Source organism: Mauremys mutica, chromosome 8 (assembly GCF_020497125.1).
Source record: "Mauremys mutica isolate MM-2020 ecotype Southern chromosome 8, ASM2049712v1, whole genome shotgun sequence".
NCBI lineage: Eukaryota > Metazoa > Chordata > Testudines > Geoemydidae > Mauremys > Mauremys mutica.
Genome location: NC_059079.1, coordinates 90,277,293 through 90,283,487, shown reverse-complemented (window position 1 = coordinate 90,283,487; position 6,195 = coordinate 90,277,293).

Sequence of the window (6,195 nt, the reverse complement as noted above, 5' to 3'; positions counted from 1 at the left end):
GTTCTGCATCTCACTCAGCCAGGAGCAAGCATGAAGCCCAGGACTGATAAGTAAACATGAGGAAAGAGCTCTCTCTGAAGATACTAGTTGAATATGAAAGTAAAGAGCACATTAGTTACAGGGGAAGGCAAAGTACGTGGGTGTATAGAAGAATTAACTACAAAACAAAGGAGATATTGATTGATCCCAGTTGTCTAGGTATGTTGTTAGGTCTTATTTGGAAATTTCTGCTTAGTTTGGTGTTTGCCTAGAACATAGGGATGATCAGGGTAAATCTTTTCAGGAAAGGCTTAGAAGATTCAACATTTTTTTTTCAGAATTGCAGAACTACTATGGAGAGAAATAATTACAATTTACAAATTTATGAGATCAATTGTGTGACCACCCCTAGAGTTTGGAAATTTAACTCTACAGGCTAAGAGCATGAGACTGAAATGAGACAGACATTGAGGTTACATAACATAAAGAGCTTTCCACTCAGTGATCACTAAGTGGTATAGCCTATCCAATTAAGTTTAAAAACACAACATATTAATGCATTTAATAGGAGGCTAATTAAATAGCGAGAGAGGGGGATGGGCTTCAGTGTCCAAGCCACAACTTCCAAGAGCTGCCTGTACAGCTATTTTTAGAGTATCCGTGCAAGCCCTGCTAGTCTGAGTCTGTTGATCTGGATTGGGATGCTTGTTCCCAATTGCTCCAAAATGTTATAAATCTACCCATTGTGGGCCAAAGTCAAATTTACAGCAGGATCACACTGGCCCAATATTTCTGGATATACTTGTAATTCAGGGAATAGGCCACAGAAGACAGACCAATGGTTGTTTCTAAATGCAATGTTTATTTTGAAGGCTATACTATATGCTGTTCTGAAACATTTTATGAAGGGTATGGATTAAGCTCTGGTATGGGCACTAAAGAATTCCTGTGTTCTAATCATGGCTCTGCCATAGATGCCCTATGAGGCCTTGGGCAAATCCCTTATCTTCTCTATTTTTCTATGTCTGTAGGTAAGACAGTATGTATATACGTACATTTCAGGGGTATGTTTAGGATTAACTCTTATTCTTCATTACTTGTTAACTGCTGATTGCATGTTGGTGGTAAAATACTTTTGATCTTCAAATAATACTTGTATAACACAACAGTGTAATGAACTGGCATCAGAATTGTTCAGTTGTGAGTCATAAACTCTATAGTGCCAACAGCTAAGAGCAATTTTCCTTTGGCACAAGTGCTAGGGGGCTGTGTTTTTGTGGCAGGAGGATCTGAGGTATAGCCTCACTACCCAAGTGGCCTTTTGTGCAGCACAGAGGCAACCATAAAGCCTCTAGTAGGCCCAGATTTGTGTAACAGGATAAAATTTTGATTAAGATATTTTGTATGACAAACTTGCCATTCTTGCTTGTCCAACCTGGGCCTTGCTGATTGCTTGCAATGAATGATAGTGCTTTTGCCATCACATTGAAGATACAGCATGCTAAATCCCAATTCTCCAATGATTCATCTTTGCGTGGGAACCAATATGAGATGCTGATGAATTGCATGAGTACTCAAACTTCTGGCTGAGGCATCAGCATTTTTATATTTATGTAGAGGCTTTTCAGTGGCACTCTGAGCCATACAGCACCCCGACGAGATAGAGAATTATCCCCTTTTTATAGATGGGAAACAGACAGTGATTAGGTGATTTGTCCAAGGGCACACAGAGTCTGTGGCAGAGCCAAGATCAGACGCCAGGTCTCCTGCAGCCCAGTTCAGTGTAACTTTGAGATCATCCTTCTCCCCAGAGAGTTTCAGGAAATCTGGCATTGTACAATTTTCAGATTTACCTCTATACTGTTCTCTTCCCTCACCCTACTGAGGCTTCCCTCAACCTCTTCTGCATGATAAACAGAAAAACCATTTAGATGCAATTTATAGAATTCTCGCTCCCATTAAAAAATGTCTACCTGCTACAGTTGGCCTGTCTCTGGGCCAACTATAGTTGTCGCAGGTCTGCTGTGCTGACTGTCTGTGCAGAGCTGGGGTCGCATACAGGAAGAATATATAAAAAACACACACACAGCCAAACATCTAACCACACAATTGCCTGTGGAAAAACCCCAGAGGAAGGCTAAAGTTACAACCCTCCTGAAGCCTGGAGACTTCAGAGTTTTCAAAATCACTGTGTCAAGGTGGGCTGAATTTGCTCCATCCTCATGGAACTTGCAAGGGAAATAATTCTCCTAATCTATAGAAACCCCACAATGCTTGAGGAACCCAGCAGATGTTAGGACTTTCACAGCTGGCTGAGGCATGTCCCACAGAGACCCAATCCTTCCATACTACTCCCTGGTCCCCCCATTTCCCTTAACATGTCTCCCTCAGTAGTCATGCCCCCATGCATTCCAGTGGGCCCATTACTGCATTCAGAAAGGACCTATCCCTGGTACATAAGATACTGGTAAGGTTATCTTGTTTTATGTGAGGAAATCCCCATGCAGTTGGAAGAGGATAATGCCACAAAGAACAGCTTTCCCCTTCTACAACCTCTCTTCCCACTCACAGAGTCCCACATGTTTGGAGGTAGGATGACCAGATGTCCTGTTTTTAAAGGGACAGCGCCCCTGGGCTCCTGGCTGCTGGCCCTGCATGCCCAGGGTCCCGACTGCCGGCCTTTTGTGCCCAGAGTCCCGACTGCCGGCCCCACGCACCTGGAGTCCCTGCTGCCGGCCTCGCACACCCAGAGTCCTGGCCTCAGCTTTGGGGGGCTGGGAGGTGGACAGGGGAGGTGGACGGGGGGGCTGGCTTTCAGCACCCCCACTATTAAAAATGTTGCGGTGCCTCTGTACTGGCAGGTCCTGCTGCTGATCGGATCCCTGATCACCAGCTGTCCGCCCACCAGTGGTGAGTCGGAGGGGCCAGTGGCCGACAACGGGGATGGGCGTGCAAGGCTGGTGGTGGGGTGAAGATGCAGCGTGCAGGGCCGGCCACTCCTCCTGCTGGTTCGTCAGCACAGCCCCAGCTGTGTGCCGACTCTAGGCCAGTGGGGCCCCTGCCCCTGTCCCGCTTCCATCCCGCAATGGCTGCGCGCTGCAAGCTGTGGTGGGTGTGGGCAGGCGTCAGGTGGTGGCCAATTACATGTTGCCTCTGCTGCTCACCCTTTGGCCCTTTATATCCTCCCCCCTCCTGTCCCCTCCCTGCTTTGCATCCCCCTGCCCTGCTGCTCCTCCATATCGCCCTGGCAGGGCACGTCCCGCTCTTAGCATTTGCAGAGAAACAGCCCCTGGTTGGAATGCTCAGCTCTCCCACAGCCTGGCTGGCAGGCTCCTTCCTTCCTCCACTGCCTCTGGCTGGGCTGGTGCCCCGGGAAAGCCCAAGACCCTCCGGCTTGAGGCGCTGGACAGGAGGGGCCAATACCTGCATGTGCCAAAGCCCTGTGCAACGCCGGCATGGGGAAGCCTCCCCACCCCTCAGCTAAGCTCTGGAGTGTGGGGGCAGGGGAAGTTCCCATCCTTCCCTCCTGCAAAGTGCCAAAAGACTGCTGCTGGCCACATTCTGGTGTGAACCCAGGCAGAAATCTGGGGAGGGAGGCATGTGACCCTGCATGCCCCCCTCCCCTCCCGGCCACGTGTTGCCTTCGATAGACGCGGCTCCAGGAACCAGCAGAGGCAGGTACGTCCCGGGGGCCCAGCCTGGCATGGAGGGCAAATAACGCTGGGCAGGGAGGGTCAGGTTGGTTGGTCACCCTCGTGTGAGAGAGGTGTACAGGAGTGAGTTTGTGTCACCTCTCCCCATATGTGTGTGGGGGCTAGGGGTGTGTGTGTGTCACCTCTTCCCTAAAGCCTTAAAGATAAGAAGGTAAATAAAAAGAATCCAACTATGCAGTATTTCTTATTAATAGAGGCTCAGTCAACTTGATATTAATTTGAATGTTTATCCTGCGTAGTTCTGATTGATTGCCATTGAATTAGCTTAAATACGAGTAGTTTTATCAGGTGTCCCATATTCAGCATAAGGAAATATGGTCACCCTATTTGGAGACCAGGAGAAAGAGTAATGGTTGAAAGCTGGGCTATATCTGCAGGTTTTCTCCCCTCCCTTCATAACAGCAAAAGTTATGTTTTAACTCTTACAAACTTCATGCTAGAGGATGTTCAGTATGTGTCATTGTTATAACACTGTAGAGAAAAGAGTTTATTTGCTTCAGGGGTTGCTGGAAATAGCTGTTTAATGTATAATGACAATGGTTGTGACAGATCTTTTCAATAGGAATCTAGGTGTTGTGAGGCAGATTCTATTGCAGGATCCCACAGAATTCCCCCAAATTCCTCTGTGGAGGCATCTCCACTTTTCAGAAGTCTTCAGTGTACTGGAGGCAATGTTAGATAAATACTCTGCTGACAAACAACCTTCCTGAATCTCAGAGAAACTCCAGATCTTTCTAATTCAGAAGACACCCAGGTTTCTTAGTTGCTTGTCTCAGGGCCTTTATTTTGAACAAGAGCTCTGAGCAATCTCTTGCCTTTTACACTGAAGCTTGAAAGAATATCAGCCTACAGTTAAAGTAGATATTTCACTGTTAATTCTTCTACAAAAAAAGTTGTAAAAATCATATTTGTCAAACATTTATTTTTATGTGGGCAAAGAGTTGCAATCAGTTTGAACATCCAGTATGGCCAAACATTTATATATGCACATGCACACAATTTCATTATTGATTCAATTTCTTGTCCACATTGGAAGTTGAAAACCTGAAAACTCATTTGATGGATCATTTGGTTCCAGAAGTGCTATGAATGTACCATAAAGCAGTAGCTGTCAGCTGGTGGGTGCCACTGTGATAGACCAAGTGGCAGGGCAGCTGACATGGTGGACTATTGTGAAGCAAAATGAAAGATGACAGCTTTGCTGGGTCTTCTGCTTTTAAAAGCACTTCTCCTTTTTAACAAGTTCTGACTTCTGCAAGCTGTTCTGAAATCAGTTTTTTTAAACCCACAATCATTCCAGTGCCTGTCACCTTCAGTTTTTGGAATGAAATACTTAATGAGTGCTGCGTTGTCACAATAGTGGATGCTTTTCTATTGGCCAAAGTGCTTCTCGGCTCTCTGAGCTAAGAGGTGAAAACATTATCTAAAAGTTGTTCCTGACTTAGCCTCAATTCTTAAAGAGTCAGAAATGAAACTCAGCTTCCCCCTTGTGGTGAGCTTGCTGTAATGCACAAGAAAAAGTTTCACAAATACTGGACTGTTAGAATAAATTACACGCACACAAAATGTTACTCTGATGATCTTTTGTACAGTGTCATTGGTGGTCTTTTAAATGTAAAATACTAGGTAAACATTAATATAACTGTATAGAATAACATTGCATCTGCAGAAATCGAGTCCCCTATTCAAAGTTCAACCACATTGTTTAACAATGCAAAATTTCAACCAGTAATACAGGTCTTGTCTCTATGGACTGAAGAGATATGCGAATACAGATCTTCCTGCACTTCCAACTGCATTTTAATTTACTCATCCTTTTGGGGGTGGATATTATGTATCAGTGTGTTAAATAATGAAGTGACTTAGTGGCATTGAGACAAAGCAAGTAAACATATACGCAGCCCTGAGATCTACTTGTAAAACACAGTGATACAATATGAGTTGATTTACAGGTTGCTGGATACTATAGGGCCAGCACAGAATGACTGACTGTGTAATGAAGGATTTCAATGGCCTCTCAACAATTACTTATATTGCAGTAGTGCTTAGTGGCCTCCATTAGGATAAGGGCAAGAGTTATAGAAATAAGATCACATGGTTACATGTGTGGCTAATGCACAAGCTGATTGTTCCCAGAGGCACCAAAATCAGCTCTCCCTGAATAACATGCAACCAAACCACTGTTTATTGGCTGATTTCATGTAGGCATCACAGCACTGGAGTGTCTTGAGACGAGAGGACAGAGATAAAGGAGAGGATTGTGGCCCTACATATATCAGATTGTGAAATCTACCGACAAGATGGTAGATGAAATTCAACGCTGGTAAGTGCCAAGTAATGCAAATTGGAAAGAAATATATGAACTTCTATGCCTTACTGTGTTCTATATTTACAGTATCAGCTAAAGAAAAGGACCTGGATGTCATTGTAGACAGCTCAATGAAGAGTTCTATTCACTGATCAGCTGTGGTCAAAAAAGCAAACAAGATGTTCCGAGCCATAA